General features: G+C 45.9%; 1 long non-coding RNA gene across 6 annotated transcripts in view; it reads right to left on the bottom strand.

The window, feature by feature from the left end:
• Positions 1 to 950: 950 nt before the first annotated feature.
• The window catches only part of LOC112659692 (uncharacterized), a 91,844-nt gene continuing 70,413 nt past the window's right edge, over positions 951 to 22,381 (bottom strand). For 5 of the 6 annotated variants that reach the window (XR_004803529.2, XR_004803531.2, XR_004803530.2 and 2 more), the window contains 2 exons: positions 14,550 to 14,621; positions 951 to 2,285 (listed from right to left, as the gene is read on the bottom strand). This is a non-coding gene — a long non-coding RNA (uncharacterized LOC112659692). The remainder of the gene's footprint in view (positions 2,286 to 14,549; positions 14,622 to 22,381) is intronic. The other variant, XR_004803532.2, reaches the window with a different exon arrangement.

Raw genomic sequence — 22,381 nt, 5'->3', positions numbered from 1 at the left:
CCCCGCGGTTGGCAGTGTGCTCTGAGCCACGCCGAGGTCGCCTGGGCCGGGGGCAGGTGGGCTCCCGCAGTGCGCGGGAGCAGGTGCAGCCTCGAGGTCGGGCCCTGCAGCAGGCAGCGCGGGGTGGGGGTGGGGGGGCCGCAGGGGACGTACGGGGGGGGGGCCCTCGGCTGCCCGCAGGTGCCACCCTCCCTGCCGCCCGGACCCCACAGCTCCCGCCCCGGGGGCTTCCTGCATCTGGGCCACACTCGTGGACACCTCCCCCTCCCGACCCCTCCCGGAATGAGAATCAAGGTCAGTGTCCTTTGACCAGTTCAGGAGGCACGGGGCTCATCTGCCGGAGTGCGGGGTACATTTCCTGACTCCTGCATCATTGATCACAGCCCTTTGAATGAATGACAAGTAAGTAGGCTCCGGTGTAGTCTTAGGGGACTTCTCTAAGTGACTTTGGGCTGGGGAGATCCTAGCTGAGCCTCCCCCCCCCCATCCGCACCCCTGGTCACCTGCCTCGTGGGGTAGGAGGCCGCCTGTTACTTCCTCCTGATGAAGGGTAAGTCCTTGGCTGAACTGAGAAGATAAGCGCTGGCCCAAGAGTACATTGCGGAGAGAGAAGCAAAGAAGTCCATGCGTGTGCTTCGAGGGAAAGGAAACAAAGTCTGGGCCCTTCTCATGAGCAGTGGCAAACCCCCGTAACCAAATTACGATCTGTAATCAAAATTAGAGACAGTTTATGTGATCCAGTTACTGTCCTGTCATCTGTCGTGGATGCGAGTCCCCGAGGGGCCTAAAGACAACCGTGTTTATTTTCCTTTACATGGCAATGGAGCTAATTACAAAGGCCACAAAATAACATGGAAAAAATGTTCACAAAGCCGTATTATGTGGGAAAAACCAAAAAACAACGCAAAACTCCTGGACGCAATATGAGTACAAGTATGTAAAATCACATCAGTGGTTTGTTCAAATTATTGTTTTTGCTCTGAAACAATATCATCATTGTTCTCCCTTCACGTTGTCGTATTTTTGCCTGTTGATGCCTTCGGTGGCGTTTGGGGTGTCAGTGCATTTATTTCAGTGTGAAGAATACGTTGGTCTGTTGGCCACAGGTCAGCTCCGCTCTGCTCATGGGGCCAAACGACAGGATGGGACAAGGCCGGGCCACAGTCCTTACAAAGTGATTTGAGGCTTGTGGTCACGTGGTGCTCGGTCTCTAATGAAGTCTCGCAGCGGATGTGGGGACTTGTCCTTGGATGCGCTGGGGAGTGACCATGGCAACAGCTCACAAGTCCCCCAGGCTTACTGCTCGCTGTTACACATCTCTGCTGGGCTTGGGGGGGGGCGGCGGGTAGCCAGGCTCAGACAGGGGAACAAAGTCCTTCCCAGTCCTTCCCATGCACACAAGCTCACCTGGCTGCCAGAATAATGCCGAGACTGGGAGGAAGGATGTCATCCCTACATGGCATGAGGAGCTTGTAAAAGCCTGCCAGCTTTAATCAAGGGGCTGCTACTGAGAAAAATGAGACCTGGCCATTCCCTTGGGTAGGGGGGCAGGCCCGTGGTCCTGTACCCAGCTCTGGGTGGCCTATCCACAGTACTCTGTACCCTGCGTTTAGTGTATTTTAAGTGCATTACACTTACACACCCACCCATACATGGTAGCGGAGGCCTCCGTTGTACAGATCGCTTTCCTACTAGGAACTGCTCAGGGTGAGAGACTTGACATTATACAATCCAACAAACGAGAAATGTAACCAGTATATATGCAGCCCAAAGCATTTGCCTTCCCTTTTAGATTTAAAACAAATCATCAGAAAGAAGAAACTGCCAACAAAACCCAAACCAAAGAAATATAAAACTTCTCTTAGAATAGAGAAGAGCTCTGCCTTGTATCCCATGGCAGAAATAGTGTAAAACCCCTGCCGGGGAAGCAGAGTGAGCGAGCTAGTGGCTGGGTGGGTTGTAACAGATTGGGTTTGTTTCAGGAAACTGTTTTCTAACCTCCAACTTCTCTTCATGACATTCCTCCTCTGCCTCGTCTTTGAACTCTCTGACAGAGAGCACTTTACACTCTCACCTTCCAGCACCCTCTACCTCACCAGCAAACGGATGCCTATATGTCAAGCCTAGCAGGACCTGGGACATCATCTGGGTTCCCGGCCGACAGGTGAGGAAGTGAAGGCTCAGAAAGAGTAAGCGACCCCAAGTCCCAAACCACAGCATCTGTTGGCACACCTGGTCTTACTCTCCAACCCAGCCATCTTCCACCACAGCCAGGACGGTACCATCTGTGAACCAGAAGAGAAAAAGAGAAATAGATGGTAAACACTCCCTAAAAAGTGGCAATAAAATAAATAAATGGTATCCAATCAATAGTCATCACTACTACCTAAAAAAAGAAACAGTCAGTAGAAAGAACCCTCCGGTCTTCCCTCCGTGTTATTTGCACTGACACGAACCAAGCCTCTTCTGTGCTCTGGGCACTTGACACATATTAATTTAATTCCCACATGGATATCAAAGTTTTTTTTTTTTTACACTTATTTACTCATGAGAGACCCAGAGAGGGAGGCAGAGACACAGGCAGAGGAAGAGGCAGGTTCCCTGCAAGGAGCCCGATGTGGGACTCGATTCCGGGATCACATCCCGGGCGGAAGGCAGACTCTCAACCACTGAGCCATCCAGGTGCCCCTTTCATTTTTTAATCCAAAAGAACAAGAAAAGGAAGATCCATAATCTTACTATGTAAATAAACACTGTTGCCATTTTGAAAACAAGAGGGATATGTGCACATGTACAGAAAACTTAAACAGACAAAAAATATATATAAATAAAATGTGTAAACCTTCCTCCTGGCCCCTAACTCTCCATCCCTCTCTCACAAGCCAACTTCACAAACTCTCATGATTCCCATTCCCCCTCCTGTGGATGCGCATTCATAGGATCCACATCTCCCCATGCAACATTCTTCAACATTTTCACCCACACGCACACATGAAAAAACCCGAATATACCCTTTGTTCTGCATCTTACTCTTATCCACTTAATATTTTCAGACAACCTTCCATGCGGCATATACGTCTTTATTTTCAAAGTCTGCCCAGTACACCATCCCGGGGATGTACCACAATTTATGTAATTCCTTCCCTATTTGTAACACCTTGCTTGTTTCCAGTTTTTCCCATCAGGGAGGCATCATCCATTCCACTTTGCAGGGAGAGGAAGTGGGGCTCAGAAATGATAAACGGGCTCATTGTTTGATCTTGCTCTAAAATTTAAAAAACAAACAAAAAACACAGAACTAGCACCTAAATCTACATTTTGTTTTGTTGCCTTTCTTTAATACTTGGTATTTACCCAGCTAACCCAAGGCACGAGATCTGCCAAACACACAGTAGAGCTTTTTGGTTGTTCCTCTGACATCAATTTTTCTATCGATTCCTGAGAGTAAACACTGACCCTCCAGAATGGGAGACTCCCCTCTGGCAGAGGAGAAATGGGACTTTCTGAGAGGTTGAGAGGGGTGGGCCCTTCCTCCTGAACCTCAAGGTCAGGGCAGAACAGCTCACCTCCAAGCAAGATGGAGTGACCCTGGTTCTCACCGCAGCTAACTGTGCCACTCTGTGCACAGGGGCCCACAGGGTAGTGGGGTAGAAAATGCCAGAACCTCAACTGGATGGGTGGTGGTGTGGCAACACAGGGCCCCCAGACTGGCTAATTATCTGGACGGAGGGAAGAGACTGGTTCTTTACCGGCCAGCGGGGAAGGGGAATGTGGCCTCAGTAGGGCCACACAAGTGAACCCAGCCCCCAATACAGCCTGATTTCACACTTGCCCGCAGGGGGTTAATGACTCTGTGTGTGTGTGGCGGTCCCAGATAATAGTTCCCTTTTCCAGAAGCCTTTAAGTCCTGTCAACAAGCCTTCTGTTGCTATGCAAAACTGCTGAGCCTCTTCAGTAATTCCAAGCAAGGTAAAGTGCCCGGCCTCCTGACCCTTTTGTAAGATATTGTGCCGCCACTTGTCCGGGCTATCCCAGAAGATTCCACCTTCTTCTTGTAAACAGTGACTGCTTTAGAAGGCCGGTCTGGCAATCCCTCACAGCAAGGCCACCGGATGGCCAGCTGCACTGGGAGCTGCTACTGGCCTCTCTGATCTCAGCCCCCTGCTGGGCTCCCAGCCCTTCCCTGCAAACCAAAAACACACTTGTCGTGCTGAGGTCCTTGCACACCAAAGAAGTCAAAGGAACTGGTGGAAGAGCTCAAGGCGTGAGCGCTATTCAAAATAACATCAGCTTCCAAGACAGGATGGGGACCCGTCTTGCGCCAGAGATCACAGGGCTGAATGACAGTGTCATCTATGTTGATGAAAGCTGAATAAATGTGAGCACGTAGGGACTAGACCATTAAGGGAAGAATCATGATTTGCTCAGTGATAGGGAAACACATCTAAGAACCTAAGCGCTTTCTAATTTGCCATCAACCTGAAACGGTGGCTTCCCTAGTCAGTTTGTACAGATGGCCTCTCTTTGCTCCAAAAACGATTATCCTGCACCGTGGTTTGCAGTTTTATCATACTTTTATCTGTCGCTTCATTTGATGCTGAGAAAAAAGTGGTTCATAACATTCCAAACTTGTGTTTATCTGAGAGTCCATGACATCGGGAAAACACAGCTGAGGATGTGCTCAAGTAGGTGCTCCGAGACCATTCATCAGCTTCACCAAGTTAGCTCACTTTCCCCCAAACCTCTGCGCTGGTACCTCCTCCTCTCCCGGCTCCGGCATTAGCTCCCCCACATGTAAGCACTGGAAAGAAGTGAGAAGATATTTTGCTTCAAACAGAGCTACATCCCTAAAGAGCTACAAATCCTTGTTTTATACTATCTGAGGCCCATCGGGGGTCTGAATAACACTCAAAAGCTGCACTTGTTGAGAGCGTCTGGATTTGCCAAAAGCCCAAACGTGTAGACAGCAGACAAACTGAACGATGCCAAGGAGGACGTTGAGAGGAATGAATGAACTGTAAACGTGGGACAAATAACACATTACTTGAGTAGAAAAGCTGAGAATTTTAAAGACATATGGGCCTTGCTGTCAGATCTTTATGACTTATCCACTGGGGTTTTGTCCGTTCACATGTGCCGTTTACTCATTGTCTTTCCATTTATATTTGGTTTATGTACAGGGAGCTTAATGCCTATGTATTTATATGGTTGGCAAATCTCCCTCTGGTGCGTCTGTTTTTATTCATCAACTTAAAATACTTGCAAAGACCTTCCCTCTTTAAGTCCCACACTAAAATCAGTGGCTAAAAAAAATAAAAAATAAAAATAAATAATAAAATAAAATAAAATAAAATAAAATAAAATCAGTGGCTAAATGAGAGGGTCCCTTTTAGCAAACGCCAGCCTCTGATTGATGCTGGGGTCCCCCCACCCCATGTTTTAAAACTGGAATTGGGAAAGATGGTCTGTAAAAACAAGGGAGGGGGGAGGAATATTCAGACGTGTAGCCCTAAGACACCTGCTTCCAAGCAACACAGCGGCCTCTGCAAATGTCCCCAGATAGCCTCAGGAATCTAAATTGCAGATAAGAAAATCACTCTGTGGATTATTAGGTAAATTTTACCTTCAAGGTAAAAGGAAAATCACCTCTCAAGCTTAGAAATGCAACCAATAGATCCCATCTGCAAATTCAGCTCTCCAGAGGGATCTTAGGAGCAGCCTTCCCCCACCCCTGCAAGCCCCCTCCCTGCCCCCCCATCCTCCCCCTCAGATCTAGCACAGTTGCCGTCAGAGGGATGATTTGGAGAAAGAGAACCATAAATACATGAACAAGTGGATAACAGGAGCTCAGCCACATCTTCCCAGTCCCCCAAACGTTCTAAACACGAAGAAAAAATGAACACGGGGGTGGATTGGTGACTTTGTTGTTTAACCCACAGTCTGGTTGGCCATCTTTACCCAATTTCTAGCGACTGGGACTTGGAAACTTTGAAGTGCTTTTGATGTAGGGGGATCTCCATCTAGTTCGCGTCTCAGGCTAGAATGGAACACTGCACATTCTCAGTGAAAATTGCAGGGTTTCGCCACCACCGCACCACCATCCAATGGTGTTTTTCTGTTGTGTTGTGGTTTCCAGTTCCAACCTAGTTTCTAAGGCCAGGATGTCGATTATTCAGAATTTACCCCTCATGCCACCAGGGTCTGGGGAGACAGAGCCCATGAATGGATGCTGCACTTTCAGGTAAAGTACCAGGAGGGAGGAGTGTAGCTTGTCTGCACAGGACAGTAGAGGTAGCCCTGCAGTCTGGCCGGGAGCCCTTCCACCTCCAGTCTCTTGGGGTAGTCAAGATACCCCTGGGCTGAGAAACACATTCCTGGACAACAGAACTCACATTGTTCTATGGCTTCCAGAACCTGGTTTTGGGTGTTGCTACACAATCGTCACCCTGTGTGTGCAGCGGCCTCCTTCTCCAGACAATCACTTCCACATGCTGGGTTTCGGAGCTGGGAGGAAAAAGTCCCTGAGTGTGGTTTGGCCACACACATCGAAGAGGACCCCGTCTCACGCTAATGTGGTGTTAAGAAAGGTTTTACGCTATTTACTTAAAAAGCTAACTCTTTACAACAGTCTTCAGTCCAGGCACACCCTAATGTCATTCTTGTTGAAGTTGGGGTTTCTTGCAGCAAAAGGACTTCCCAGCTTGTTGCAGAGAGCCCAGCATGAAAACCGAACCCTCAGGAGATAAATCAAGGGATCCAAGGTGGGGTCTTGAGCAAAGCCATTCTCCACAGCCCCCCATGGACCTGGGAGGGAGCTGAGCTGTAAGCCATGGCAGAGATGCACCAGAGAAGCTCCTGGACCTGGACTGTCTCAGGGGTACCTAGTAATGTCCTGGGAGAACTGAATGTGTTGGGGTGCAGCAGGCTCCAAAGAAACATTTGCAGAAGAGGAATCCCTGAGACCACCGCACATTTGTCAGAATAGCTCAGCCTCTGCTCTGTGACCATCCAGAGCTCCTTCTGAGGCAAGTGTAACACACTTCACTTCACCTTCTAGACAGTCTGACCTACTGGAAAACAATGATAAATGCAAATCAGAAAGGTCCAGTGAGTAGATGGGTCTCTCTCTTGGCATGAGGCATGTGACCTTCTCTTGGTTTCCCCGCTCTATCTTTAATGGATATCTCTGGGTGAATTCTACGTATGTGGATAGGAGATGTTGGGTCACAGGCGTGCGGTCTCTTTTAAGCAAATATACTTTATTAAAATACATTTGGATGTGGAAGATGGTGTGAATTCATTTGCAAATGGATCTTGGCAGCTTTACCACAGCATTTACAATAGAAATCCTGAAGGTACGAGTTTTCTCATTATGTTTCAAGTGAGATCAGAGTAACCAAAATTGCCAACAGTTTTCCAAATCTCACGTCCCAAGCCAGATCTACCTACTTAGAGAAATTATTTTACTCTTATTAATACTAAGGAGAAAAAAGTGAAGCAAATACCTGGAGCACAGAATAACACATGTCTTTAAGATAGGACTGTCATGGGACACCTGGGTGGCTAAGCGGTTGAGCATCTGCCTTTGGCTCAGGTCGTGATCCAGGGGTCCTGGGATCAAGTCCTGCATCAGATTCCCCATAGGGAGCCTGCTTCTCCCTCTGTCTATATCTCTACCTCTCTCTGGTCCCTCATGAATAAATAAATAAAATCTTTTTTAAAAAAAAAGATACAACTGTCACAGTTAGACCTTATGGGACCCCTAGCTCAAGCAGGGCCTCACGGTGGGCACTGCGTAGGAGAGGGAGTGAGGGAGAGTGGTCACAGAAGCTGCACAGGTGTCCCAGGTCATCTGAGCAGACTCAAGGACAGACAGAAGGTAATACGGAAGATAGCCAAGTGTAGGGGATTTTTCCCAAAATCATGAAGGAAGCCTATTACAATCTGATTTTAAATAAAAGCCACTCTACCACAGCAGCTCTGAGATACTTCTTGAATGTGTCATCACTCTTTGCTCTGCTGTTTGGTTCACCTTTACCCACAGCAAAACTTGAGCCCTGTGTCCTACAGCCCAGGAAACATGGACAAGAAAAGGTCAACACGTCCAGTGAAGTCAAGTGTCAGTGAGCAGGATGGACCAGTAAGATTTCAAGGAAAGAATTTGTGAGGCATCTTTTGAATGAAGGGGGAGCTTTGAAAGAAGGATACACCTTCCTTGGAGCTATGTCTTTCTCTTTGTTGACATACAAGCTTGTTTGTTTGTCTCTTGGAGCCTATCAGCTGAGACTGGGCTACTTTCGAGGTGAAACTTTTTGTGCTATGTAGCTTTGCTTTGAGATATTTCCCTAGGTCCCCTGGACATCTCAAGAGAGGAAAACATAATTTCTTTTTCTTTTTTAAAGATTTTGTTTATGTATTTGACAGAGAGAAAGAGCGCACAAGCAGGGGGAGCGGCAGAGGGAGAAACAGGCTCCCCACTGAGCAGGGAGCCCAAGGTGGGACTTGATCCCAGGACTCTGAGATCATGACCTGGGTGGAAGGCTGACATTTAACCCACTGAGCCACACAGGTGCCCCAGAAAACATAATTTCTAATTAAGTCTTTTTTTTTTCACCATTAAGTCACAGCCTTAACAAGAGAACTTAGTAAACTGTGCCCTTGGGTTGGCTACTAAGGAGGTAGCAGCAAGCCCCATGGTTTGTTATCTTTCACTTCCCTCTTCAACCTGCTTTTCTGTTTAAATGGGGGGAAAATGAAACAAAGCCTGTTCTCAGTTTATTGACTGCCTAAGTCACGTCCCATTTAGAAAGAACCTCTCATGCCATAATGTCAAATGTCATTCGGTCTAACATACATAATTGTATTAAGCTACTGTAATGATCTCTAATGAGACATTGAATTTCCTCCCAAGAATCAGTCACCAAAGCACATTTTTTTTTCTGACGAGTTAATTAATAAAATACGAGGCTCCTTATGCAAAATATATACCAATGGTTCCCAAGTGTGGCGATGCCTTCACCACTCTGAATAAAAAAGCTGAGGCTTGAGGATGATACAGTAATGAGGGCTGGGATTCACGCTGATGCAGACAATTTCACAAGCCTTCTCTTACAGAATAAGAAATGTGTGCTGTGCGGTAAGCAAGGCAGGCAGAGAGCATGGCCAGACCACTGCCAGGAGGGGCTTTCCAATCTGACACCAGGGAGGAGTCATTCAGCCTCCCCAGTTTTGTTCTTAAGACTGTAAAAGGCATCTGCCAACACTGCTGTCTGGTTAATGTTGACTGACTTCTTTGAAGATTGTAATTACAAAAAGATATTTTTGGAGAGTCAAATATACAGAGACACAGATGTTCAGCTGGGAAGTACCTGCTCCAAATATACTTTCATAGGATCAAGAAAGAGTTCTACATGTAAATCCCCATGAAACAAGAGAAAATTCTAGCCTGAAATATTTATCAGTCACTCACTGCCATCCTGGAACAGAATTAGATCCTACTTGTTCCAAAGTGCTCTGCAAAGTAATAAGTTGGACCTTGAGAGAACGATGACGAGGCAAGTCACAATTTCGCAGCCATTAGACAGTCACTGTCAACAGGCACTACCTTGGATCCTAGGGATGGTTTCTACTGGTAGAGAATCATAGCCCGGACACCAGGATGCTCCCTGGCCCTGCAGAGCTCCCACCTGGACCCCAAAGGCTCTCGAAAGAGGTGCCAGCCCAGGCTCTGCTTCTTTTATCCTTTTGCCACAGAGAGAGTCTTTGGAATAAAGTAAGTTCTGAGCTATCAGATTTGGCTAACTTATGTAGATCTAGAGAAGCCCCCCAAATCTCCCTAAGTTTTGATGTCATCCAAGTCTTTAGAGAGTCTTGTCTCCCAGACAGACAGGATTCCCAGGGCACAGGAGCCTCATGTAGCATCAAGTGATGTCACTATTGGATCTGAAATCAGTGCTCAGATATAGCTCTCTGTATCAGAGGTAATGCTGGCTGAGTCATTGTTTTTTTCTGGCTTTTCAGACCTCTCTCCAGAAAACACCTCATAATGGACCATCTCCGAGCTCATCACTTACTGTAATATTTTTTTTATTTAATAATGCTGGTGGTGAGCAATGTCTTAGTAAATATTCCATGACAACAACTTGAACCTTCATTATTTTAAAGAAATCAATCTGTAAGGTTGGGCAATCTCTCAAAATCCACATAACCTGTAAACTTTGAGCCTGTGCTTCCTGTTCATTGAGTCACATTACCTCGGTTTACAATTTACTACGTTATATCAAAGTTAAGTCAAAGAAAAAGAAAGCTTCCAGGGTCAGTGTAGAGTGGTGTTTATGTGCATACAGACTTTGGACTGGGTCAGTCCATCAACAACTCTTTATTGACCACATGCTATATGCCAAGCACACAGTAAACAAGAGAGAAAAGATCCTTGCTATCTGGGGTTCGTTCACTCGGGTCGGGATTAAAGATAGAGGGAAACAGACAGACTGGCACACAATATAAATACATACATGAGAGGGAAGGAGAATGAGAAAGAATGCCAGATAATCAGAAGTGCTGAGGGCTTTACCACTGTGTGATACGATCACAAATGACCTGGTGGTTGCTCTCTGAGCAGCTTCCTCCACAACTGAGCCCTGGGGGACAGAAGGAGTCAGCTAGGGTCAGAATCCTGCTCCAGCTGGAAGGATCAGCTGGTGGGGGTACCTGGGAGGCTCAGGTGGTAAGCGTCTGCCTTCAGTTCAGGTCATGATCTCGGGGTCCTGGGATCCAACCCTGCCTCTGGCTCCGCACTCAGCAGGGAATCTGCTTGAGGAGTCTCTCTCCTTCTCCCACCCCCTCTGCCCTTCCCCAGAATTGTTGTCTCTCTCTCAAATAAATTTTTAGAAAATATTTTAAAAAGAGAGAGAGAAAGAACAGCAAGTGAAGCACAGGTAAAAAGACAGACAGCTTTGGTCTCAAGCTCCAACTCTGTTTGTGTGACCTCAGCACACTACTTTCACTAGGCTCTTAAAGATCATCCTTCACAAAGGGCAGAGGATCTAGCTCACAGGGACTTAAAGGAATAAATGGGAATGGCACATAGTTATTACTCATTAAGAGGTAGTTGATTTTCTATCTCGATACACCCTTCAAGATCCAGGGCCACTAAACTCTCACATTAAAACTTCCCTATGTCTTGACTTTTTTGTTTGTTTGCTTGCTTGTGTGTTTTGTTTCTTTGAGCAAGGGGCTACCAACCAAACAAACAGCAAGGAACTTAAAATCAGAGAAGAGCCAGATTATGAGTTCCTGGAAAGCTTATAAGTCAGGGTTAAATTTATAGGAGGAAATGAAATGCCATTTATTTTGGGACAGGGCTGACTCCTGTGTTAGGTAAGTTAGCACGATCCCTTCGGCCCACAGCACTTTAGGTGAGAGTGTCCGCGAACCCTCTTGCTCAACTGCAAACTCCAACAATGAGAACCGGAAATAGACAAGACCGCTCAACTTATGCTTGTCTCTTACTGCACTTTCTTGAGATGATGAAGACATTTTTTCAAAGACGAGAACATGCCAACCACCAGACGAGAAAAGACCTGCCAGCAACGGAATACCCTAGAAGTCCACACCCATGCATCCCCTTCCCTGCCGGTGGTCATGTGCTACTCCCACTCATGATCGTGTCCTTTCTGCCTCCCTGGCATCATTCCCCTGGACTGCCCTCTGTAAAACTGTAGGTGTCCAGCCGTGGGCAGAAAGGTCAGGTGTTAAGGCTTGAGCCTGCCAACTCCTCCGGCTGCCAGCACCCCAAGTATATCCCTCCCTTTCTCTTTTCCAAATCCTTGTGTCTTGAGTTACTGACTTATTTTGTGATGAGTGTATCTGAGTTTGTTCAGCAACAACAGTGTTGGCAAACCAAGTCAGGAGCCGTGCTTTCCATTTGTCCAGCCCCCTCGGGATTCTCAGGACAGCGCAGTTGGCCGACAGTGTCAGGGCTCACCTGTTTGGTTCGCAAGTCACTGGCTGTGATAGATCCATCAGTAACAAGGGGAATCAAAGAAAATGTTCTAATTTTTTTAAAATCACAAGGCAAAAATGAACTTTTAGGTCAAGCGAGGTATTTTAATATCTAAAATTACTGATTTGCCTTTATGATAACACCATCATAAAATTTAGGGTCTCACATTGTCTTGGGGATGGGGTGGGGGCATGGAGGCTAAGTCTGCCACCATCACATGCCCCAGAGGATTTTCTACTAAATTGCTGAGCTCGGGCAAATTGGGTAAAAATCTTGGCGGGTGGTCTAAGGAAAAGCAGGGCTGGGGGTAAGGGGGTACAAGGAGGAAGGACATGCCGTCAGAGGTTCTGGAGACATATGGTGAATGGGGTGAACAGTAATTCCTGTTCTTCCCATAGTTAAAAATGATGAGGTACAAAGCAGGCTCTAACATGATAGAGCCTTAGATAGGTTGGCATGCAGGCCTATTCGGGGCAGCTCCATATGCCCGCACAGAAAGAGCTAAAGAGCAGCGATCTGGTGGAAAGCAGAGCTGGGGTTCTGGTTTCCCATTCAGCCTGTTCATAAAGTACCTCGTGGCCACTTAGGGTATCTGCTTATCTAAGGAAACTTTGAGGCAAAGTGATCAATGGTGGGGGGAGCAGAAGAGCTAAATCTAAACTGAACATAACCCCAGGCACACAGCGACACTCCCATCCCCACAACCCAAGTCTAGGGCACCAGTATATTCCTTAGATTCTTCCCACGTTGTAACTGTGGCCAGGTGCCTAGATTGAGAGAAATGCTAAGAAAGTTGCTTTCCCAAAAGGTAAGATTTTGGACCCATTGAGGAAGGAATGGCAAACTAAGTCATAGAGGTATGCTAGCAATGTCATACCCGTTGATTGTTTTTTGTTTGTTTTTTACAGAAATGAGATGAAAGAAACTTGTAAACATTTGACACTGTGTGTTTTTGCTCTATCATGTCAGAGCCTGCTTTGTACCTCATCATTTTTAACTATGGGAGGAACGGGAATTACTGTTCACCCCATTCACTATATGTCTCCAGAACCTCTGACGGCATGTCCTTCCTCCTTGTACCCCCTTACCCCCAGCCCTGCTTTTCCTTAGACCACCCGCCAAGATTTTTACCCAATTTGCCCGAGCTCAGCAATTTAGTAGAAAATCCTCTGGGGCATGTGATGGTGGCAGGGCAGCCCGGATGCATCAAAGTGCAGAGTAGGTGAGGCCAGTAAATCAGGGCCATGCCAGAGGCACGGGAAGTCCAAGAAGCCCGGGTCCCCAGGCAGACTGGGTGCTAAATGCACACAGGTTTCAATTTTCTGGATTGTATTTCAACAAAAATGACTTGTCTTCTGGGTCATCAGAATGCACAAATTGTTGAAGCCATTAATAATGAGACATGCCGTCACTGCTATAGTCATATTGTTCCTTGGCATGAGCTTTTGTTCTACTTTGGCTGCCCAAGAAGTGTCTGGCCTCAGAAAAGTTACCAAAGAAGTGAGCTGCTTGGATGGGGCTGCCAGTGTTGACTCCAGCAAAAAAAAAAAAAAATGCCAAACTGAAAATTTAAAAACTCCCCCTGGAGACTGAACCCTTAGCAAGGGCAACCACCAGATAAAACTGTCAACTTGGCTTACAGTATCCCCATGCCAGGCACTAGTGGGGCTCCCTTAGCTTGGCCACCTCCCATCAACAAATTTGATCTCAAGGAAACTTCTGCTCATTTACTCTCGAATGAAAGGTGAGCCTTCCCTGTGACCTAGTCCAGGGAAAGTCACATTATCAACCTAACTCCAATTGTAAATAAAAGGCAGTAAGGGGATTCACACACCAAGACATAAGGAGAAATCTCCTATTTTGCAGGCAGGGGCACAGTGGCTACCATGGTTTTTCCTGAAGCTAAAGTTATTATTGTACATTTTTAGTTAGATAACACATCTATAAATACATTTTCCTCTTCCCATTAAAACAATATAGATAAGGGTCAAACCGTCTATCACACAGTGCATTCCTGGTATCCTCAGTTCTGTCTTTCCTGAGGGAGTTGGTGGAGTCAGTAATGCATCTTCCAAGTCTTGTTACAGCCCCCCGCATCCATGTATGTGTATTTACAGGGAAAAATGCAGAGAATTGCTCAGTGAATTTTTTTTTTTTTTTTTTTTTTTTTTTTTTTAGAGAGAAAGGAGACAAAAATACTAGTAAACATTTGACACTGGGTGTTTTTGCTCCACCATGTTACAGCTTGCTTTGTACCTCATCATTTCTAACTACAGTATAACATTTTTTTATTAAAGATTTATTTATTTATTATTTATTTGAGAGAGAGAGAGAATGAGCAGTGGAGCGGGACAGAGGGAGAAAGACGGAAAAGCAGACTCCTCTCTGAGCAGGAAGCCCAATGTGGGGCTCGATCCCAGGAACCTGAGACCATAACCTGGGCCAAAGGCAGACACTAACCAGCTGAGCCACCCAGGTGCCACACAGTTTGACGTTGCTAGTCATTTTCTTTGCCATTCCCTCCTTAATGGGTCCAAAAACTTACCTTTCTGTAAGCACCTTTTTTAGCTTTCCTCTCAATCCAGGCACCTGGCCACAGTTACGATGAGGGAAGAATCTAAGGAATGTACCAGAAACATAAGATCAGAGTGTCAGACTTCCAGAGTCTCTTAGGTTGAAAGAGCAACAAAACAATTTCCAAGAAATGAATCTCTGTTTGCACGAAAAGCCAATGTGGAGACACCGTGTGCATTTACAAAAGGAGAAGCTGAAAAGGAAAACTTTTAAAGGGAAAATAAATTGCTGAGGCCTGATAGTGAAGGAAGGCAGGGATAACCACCATCCTACATCAGCAGGAATACTAACGGAAAAAGTTACTCTTGGGGATTTTATGGGACCTGGACTATTTTTGCACCTCCCCTCACTGGTCATTTGAGAGGACAGTGTCCCTAAGTACTTTTCCAATATTCACACAAATTTTGATAGAAGACATCCTTCATCTACGTGCTCTTGGGATTTGGCTCATCTGGTGTTTGTTCAACTCAATGAACTCAGTTGGGTGGTAGGGCGTACAGGGAACCAAAAATGTGTAGAAAGCAGGTGCCAGCCAAGTTTGTGTTTGAGGTGGTGTGTTAATTTAGATATTATCACTGCTAAGGGAACATGCTCAGATTCAAGTTGCCTGACCTCTGAGAGTTCCCAAATAAGAAACCTAAAATTTTGTATAGAAGGAGAGTGGGAGCCCAGGTAAAAGTACAGTCTGAAGTAATAGAAACCCACAAAACAGTCTACACTCCTGAAGGTACTAAGAGGTCGACCCAGATCCCCAGGTTCCAGTCCCAAGCCTGCTGCTCATTTACGCTACCCCCTTAGGCACATTACTAAACCTCTTTGTTTAAACCTCATCCCTCTTTCCCATCTGTAAAATAGGGATGATCACAACTTTTCATAGGATTGTGATGATTAAATTCAACAATTTATGTAAAGCGCCAATTCAATGCAGAGCCTGGCACACATCAAACATTCAATAAAAGTTTGCTTTCATTAACCTCAATAATGTACCTGGTATTAAGCCACTGAAATCCTGCTATTTGGAGGTCTAAATGATTTTATGATAAGTAAGTATTACTTTGCATTTTTCCCCTACATAAAAGAAGGACCTGGATGACAGTGACTGGGACAAGCTAGCTCCTAAGTAGCTAGGTAGTCCCTACCTCATGACTCAGCCGCTATCATGTGTCTGTAATTCCCAAACCCTAGAAGTGGACTTTTTTTAGAAATTGAGACTTTCTCAAAAGGGTTCTTTTACACTGTAATAATTTCACCCTGGATTCAGCCTCCAATTCTCTAGGACTCCTTGACCAGTCCAGGGCCATCTAGCTCTGAACGCAAGCTTGAAATGATTTAAAAACACACAGACACACACACACACACACACACACACACACACACACAAAGCATAGGTACCATCAGGACAAACAAACTCCTAAGAGAACTCCAGCCAGCATCTGCACTTGAAAGCACGGCCAATTTGCTTTCTCGGGAGGGAGAATAGGAATCACAGAAGGTGGACAGGGCTCGGGTTCAAAAGGATAGTGAATAGCCCGCTCATCTGCCTTAGCCATTAACATCCTTGACTTTTCCCATTTGCCCTCACCTCCTGCAAACCCCAGCATTATCGAGGGCACATCTGAGTGCCTGATTCTATGTCTTTGAACAAGGTAAAGCTACAGTTCTTCCCTCAAGAGCAAAATTTGAGACTTGTCAAGAAATAGCGAGTTCTGTTTGCCGGTGGATTGAACTCAAATGCCAGACTCTGCCTTTGTCCCTGACCACACCAGACGGGCCGTGTTTATTCAGTGCCTTGGGCTCCTCTTCTCTGGGAGCAGGGGAAACAGAATGTGCTCCTCACCGCTGGGTTTATAAAGAGCTCTGAAATCCCTGAAATTGAGTTGTTTGAAGTCAAGCTCTCTCAAGGTCACAAAGGACCATCTTGGAGAGGGAGGGGCTGGGGCAAAAATCCCAGCTCTCCTGGCTCACGATCCAGATGGAGTTACAACCGTGCGCACACACACACACACACACACACACACACACACACACACACGGTTCCCCAGAATCTTCCACCAATAGAGGCCTCTCAGATGTGAAAATGAGGACTCCCTCTCCCCTCTGCTTTCTTCAGAAGAACAGAGCAGGGATTATACCACCAGCTGTTTTCTTCTTCTTCATTTTTGTTTACGGTTTCTTTAGCTAAATGACATCAGGAGGACTGGAAACATAAGGTTCGGTCATGGCATTTTTGCTGCATCACTTGATGCCATTAATCCTGAGACGGCCAAGCAGGTGGTTTCTAGGGGATTCCCCTCCAGCCTGGATGCTCATTAGGCTTTGGGAGAATCGGTAAGAGAGGCGGAGGAAAACAATCAGCCAGGGGCTGAGCCTCCCAACGTGGCTTTCTTTGTGCCAGGAGACTTTCACACTTTCACAGGCGTGGCTCAGCCTCTGTGGCTGAGGGGTGCCCCCCTCCCAGTGCAAGTCTGGGGGGGACGCAGCTCCCAGGCACTGGCTCAGTGGGGGAGAATTTGGTTCTGTGCCCCAAGGCTCTACTTCCTAAATGTGCCTGCCAACTCTTTTCCAATTCCCCTTCTAAGTAATCATGGTTATTTGACTGCAGCCCTGAGTCCCACAGCATCTCAGCCAGACTGGGATGGTTGAAAATGCTTTCAGCAAATGAAAATGAAAAGCAAGGAGAAGAGAAGCAGGAAACACAGCAAGGCAGCATGATGTCTGCCGGTCAAGTTGTTGTCAAAGCACTTGGAGGAGAGAAGGTGTGGGATCTCTGGATTTCTTCTGAATCTACACCTTCCAAGTGATTGATTGGACTGACTCCCTTTAAAAGAAAAGAGTTGGGACATCTGGGTGGCTCAACAGTTGAGCGTCTGCCTTGGGCTCAGGGCATGATCCCGGGGTCCTGGGATCAAGTCCCGCATCGGGCTCTCTGCATGGAGCCTGCTTCTCCCTCTGCCTGTATCTCTGTCTCTCACTGTGTGTTTCTCATGAATAAATAAATAAAATCTTTTAAAAGGGCCCCAGTTACAACCACTTCTCTACAAACTTGTAACCTTACCTACCAAGTGAAATATGAAGAGAGAGGTGCCCTCAATCCCACCTTCCAAATCTCATCCAAGTGCATCTGAGGGGCAGAGCCTAATTTTACCCATGATCCTACCTGCAAATCCAGAAATGTTCAGCAAAGACTATGGAAAAGCATACTGAGTGCCAACTGGCCATATTCCGCACAGACAGATCCATTACATTTGCTGTCCCCAACGCTGATGCCCAATGTGACCTGTCATTTATCAATGTCCCTACATTGTTCTTACAGATGCCTTGGCCTTCCTCCATTACATCCCATCCCTACTATAACTTCAGGGCTATAGCACATTTCTGGGGTTCTACACATGCTGATAGCAAACTCTGGAAGCAATTCAAGTGTTAACAGTAATCTTACATATTTCATTTCACAAAGTTTGCCAGGCTTCAAAATATTCAGTTAGAAGCTGTAGGGAATGAAAATGAAGAAGACAACTCTTTCGTGGGAAGACCTGCCATCCTACTTAGTGGGGCACCCTGTGAACACAAATCACCCTATCACAGATGGAGCACTGTAACGTCAGGTATGTGAACCAAGCAAATATCACACAAAATTGCCATGCAAATTAAATCCAGGGGCGGGATGGGATTTCAAAACAAACAATAAAAACTCCAAGTATTTTTTTTATAGACATATTGTCGGCACATTGTCATACATCCACACATGTAAGTCTAAGTACAGTCTTTACATTTTAAATTTAGTTACATAAACTAAAAAATGTTGCATGTCACTGTTTTCAAACCATCATCACACTGTTTATTCGTTAACATTTTATAAACAAGAAAATCCAGCAATTGTCCTTATAATTAGTCTTTCTTGTTCAAAGAGCTTACCTAACAAGCAAGAATTCCCTCTAAGCCCTTCTAAAATGCCGGTGTTAGATCTGTTGAGAAGCCTCCTTTTTCCCTAGGAAGTTAAACACGGTTCATGAGTGCCTACCCTCCAGAATCTTGCAACAGCTCAGAGGCAAATTAACTGGCAGAAAACAATACCCACTACTTATAAGCAAAGGAAATCCTAACTGAGTAAAAGATCTGGCTATAGTCATCTGCTTTTGCCAGCTTGTATTTTCTCATTAAGATAATACCTGTTTGGTGGGGAACACGCAAACACAGCACCAATTTCCCTTCCCATTTGCTAGGCATCATTTTCCTAACAGAAAATTGCCATGCAAGGAAACATGGTGTGCAGGTGAACCTTGGACAAATAGGAAGGGCCCGTTGAGTGAGAGCCGGAACAATGGAATTGTTCCTCTGGTCTCTTAACCTTATACAGAATCTCTGACAGATCCAAGTTCTGCGTGATTACTTCTACAAACGGGAACATCACAGCCTCCATGAGGTTCTGGGTTTCAATGTGCTACTGGCTCTACTTGGTAGAAGGGGCTTTGCTGGGAGAATTGGCACTCCTGCTACTTAGGGCTTTTCAGAGCTGCAGAGAACACACAGCTTCCTTCCCTTCTCCCCTGGAGCCAGGTGGATAACTTAAATGAATCAAGCAGGTGGGCGATTCCATAAGGCATGAGGTCACTGTAACACACTGGCAAGCCAACGCCTTTATTTTATTTTATTTTATTTTATTTTATTTTATTTTATTTTTCATGAGAGACACACAGAGAGAGAGAGAGAGGCAGAGACACAGGCAGAGGGAAGCAGGCTCCATGCAGGGAGCCCGACACGGGACTCGATCCCGGGTCTCCAGGATCACGCCCTGGACTGAAGGCTGGCACTAAACCTCTGAGCCACCCGGGCTGCCCAACACACACACATGCCTTTTAATTGGAGGTGACGCTGGGCAGTTGCAGAAGCTAAACATGCAAGCCTCATGTTATCTGCAATTTTCAAATTGGGACGTAAGAATCATTATGTAAAATGCTCCTGAAGAAGAAAACTAACAACCACAGCAACAACTATGTGGTCCCAACAAAGCAAGTCCTCATCAAAGACATTTATCCAGATACCAAAAGAAAGTTACGGGGTTTTTCGCCCAAGTCCCATTTTCTGTGGGCTCACCCTGAACTTCCTTTCCTGTGGCTTGTAGGTCACTATCCCCTGGGACCCGGCTAGAGGCAGCATCCTAGGCTCTGGTGTCAGACACACCGACATGATGTTCCAGCTTTCCATCCGTCGGATGTGGGATCCGGGGCAACATTCTTGGGCATTCTGTCCCTCATTTTCTCTTCTGTGAAGGCCTGGGAACATGACTCTTAGAGAATCAAATTAGACTATTTAGGTAGGTGCTTAGCAAGAGCTTGGCCCGGAGTAGGTACTAAGTAGCTTGACAGTTCCTTGTCATGCTTCCTTGGACACACTCTTGTTTGCGCATGCTTATTTTGAAACGGTATTGTCCCAAGTGAAAACTATTCCTGATGGGTTCAGAACAACAAAGTGAGACAGGCCTGTTATTTCACAACATTGCAAGCCTGGGCTTCTACTGTAGCAGTGTGAGACAGATGTTTTAATAGTAGGTCACACTGTTGATTCGGGATTTAGCTCATCATCAGCTCAAAAAAAAAAGCCCTCAGCAGCCTCTTAAATGTCAGTTTCCAATCTGGGCATACCTTCCTAGACTAATGAAATGATGTGTGGGTACCCCAAATATGCTACTGTACATGCCTTACTATTTGATTTCAGATGGTTTGGTCTGAACCCACTAAATCTGTGGTAACAACCAACCTCCCAAGCATACGAAGGATGTGGGTTTAGAGTCCAATGGCATGTGTCGGAATCCTGGCTCAGTTTCCCTATCTGTAAAATAGGGGTAATAATAGAACCTACCTCACAGGGGTGCTATGCAGATAAAATGAGATAATGGATAGAAAGCCATCAGCAGAGTTCCTAGGACATAAGCACTCAGCATGCATTAGTGATGATGATGACGACAATGATGATCATTTTTATGTTATCAAAATACCAAAAAGAGTAGATGGCTCTGCTACTCCAACAGAGCTGGGAAATGTTTGTTCAACGAGACAGAAATCATCTGCCAGAATGATTATTCAGTGCCTATTTGTGTTTCTTGGGTCATTCTGACAAATCATGGGCAAGGATGCAAGAGAATGGGCTGATGAGCTAGGTCCTTAACTAAGGCTTAGTGGACTCCACTTTCCAACGAGTCATCCCTACCTTAAGATCCCATGCTCGTGTTATCAATGCCTTATATATGAACGTAATTTCCTCTAAAGCTATCAGACTCCTGCCTGTCCCACCACCCAGGGTGTGTGTGTGTACTCACACTTATGTGTTGGGGTGGACAGGCGAAGAGGGTGGAGATGATCCAGCTCTGGTGCAGGAGCTCTGGGCACAAAATAAGATTATTTTTCTGCCCTAACAACATATACGGTGGAGGAGCCACTGTTCCTTAGCAATTGTCTCACCTTCCTCCACTTCAATCTTACGTCTCCTGCTTTCAGAAGTGTATGTGAAGCTCCTGCTGATCTAAGAACTACTATCCTCATCTTTATACTCTTAAAAGCAACCTGTGCTCCCCAAACCAAGAAAATAAAATCCATAATCCTCCTACCTCTTCTTTTTGGGGGCCGCCACTGTTGAGACCCCCCCTGGTTCTCCACTGTTGTACTGACTCGACAGCACACGTGCACAGAGGGCTGATTATTTTTGCTTTTGGGTGTTGTTGACACCACATTACAAAGCTTGGTTTGGATTCGCGTACTATCCTATAGGTTTCTTCTCCCTTTTAACAACCCTCCTGGGCAATCCTCCCAACTCAAACTCAAATTCTAAACAGGCGCATAATATTCCCTACTAAATGTGTACCATCACTTGGCAGTTGATGGACTCTTTTTTTATTTTTCTGGATTTTGATGCTAGGAAACAGTACCACTGTGTGTGCGCATGTGAGTGTATGTCACTGGACGTGTCCTTATAAACATTCTTTAATTTCTAGGGCTAGATTTTTGCGGACTCAACAGGATTTGTCACTGTATTTTATTACATTCTGCCAAATTATATAGTTGTACTCTCTCCCTGATTTCAGGTTGTTTAGCCCAAGATCCTGCTCCCCTGAATATTCCCACGGCCCCAAGCATAGCAGTCTGCAGCTGGTTCTGCATGGTCCGTGTGCCAAGGCTGAAAACCGCAGGGCAGCTGGGGCCCAGCACCATGGATTCCCTATCAGCAGGGTCAGGACAAGGGATGCTTATTGTCACTCTTGTGGAAGACCAGGCAGCCGGTCCCCAGCCCCAGTGTGGAAAAAACAAGGACAGGAGTCTGGCATTTTGCACCAAAACATGTCTCATTCTCCCACTGAAATCATTTTTATTTTTTTAAAGTTTTAATTTATTTATTCATAAAAGACACACAGAGAGAGACAGAAATACAGGCAGAAGGAGAAGCAGGCTCCCTGTGGGGTAACGGATGTGGGACTTGATCCCGGGACCCAGGATCATGACCTGAGCCAAAGGCAGACGCTCAACCACTGAACCACCCAGGTGCCCCTGAAACCATATTTAGACAGCAGTTATGTTAAGCTGAAGTGACATCACAATGCTCCCAGTACCAAAGAACATGGGGATGAGAGAGTGAAGGATTTGGGGGCCAGTAGAGAAATCGAACTAATGCTGGCACCACACTTTGACTGGAGAGTGTACTTTGGATGGCCACACAGTAAATGACCGCATAAGCCCCTACTGGTTTCTGAGCTGGGAATTTATTCTGGCATTCTGAGGAGGTATTTAGAAACAGCAGAGTTTACCTTGTAGC

This window comes from Canis lupus, chromosome 11 (genome assembly GCF_003254725.2).
Source record: "Canis lupus dingo isolate Sandy chromosome 11, ASM325472v2, whole genome shotgun sequence".
NCBI lineage: Eukaryota > Metazoa > Chordata > Mammalia > Carnivora > Canidae > Canis > Canis lupus.
Note: the sequence above shows the minus strand (reverse complement) of the source record. Positions and strands in the feature narration are given on the sequence as shown.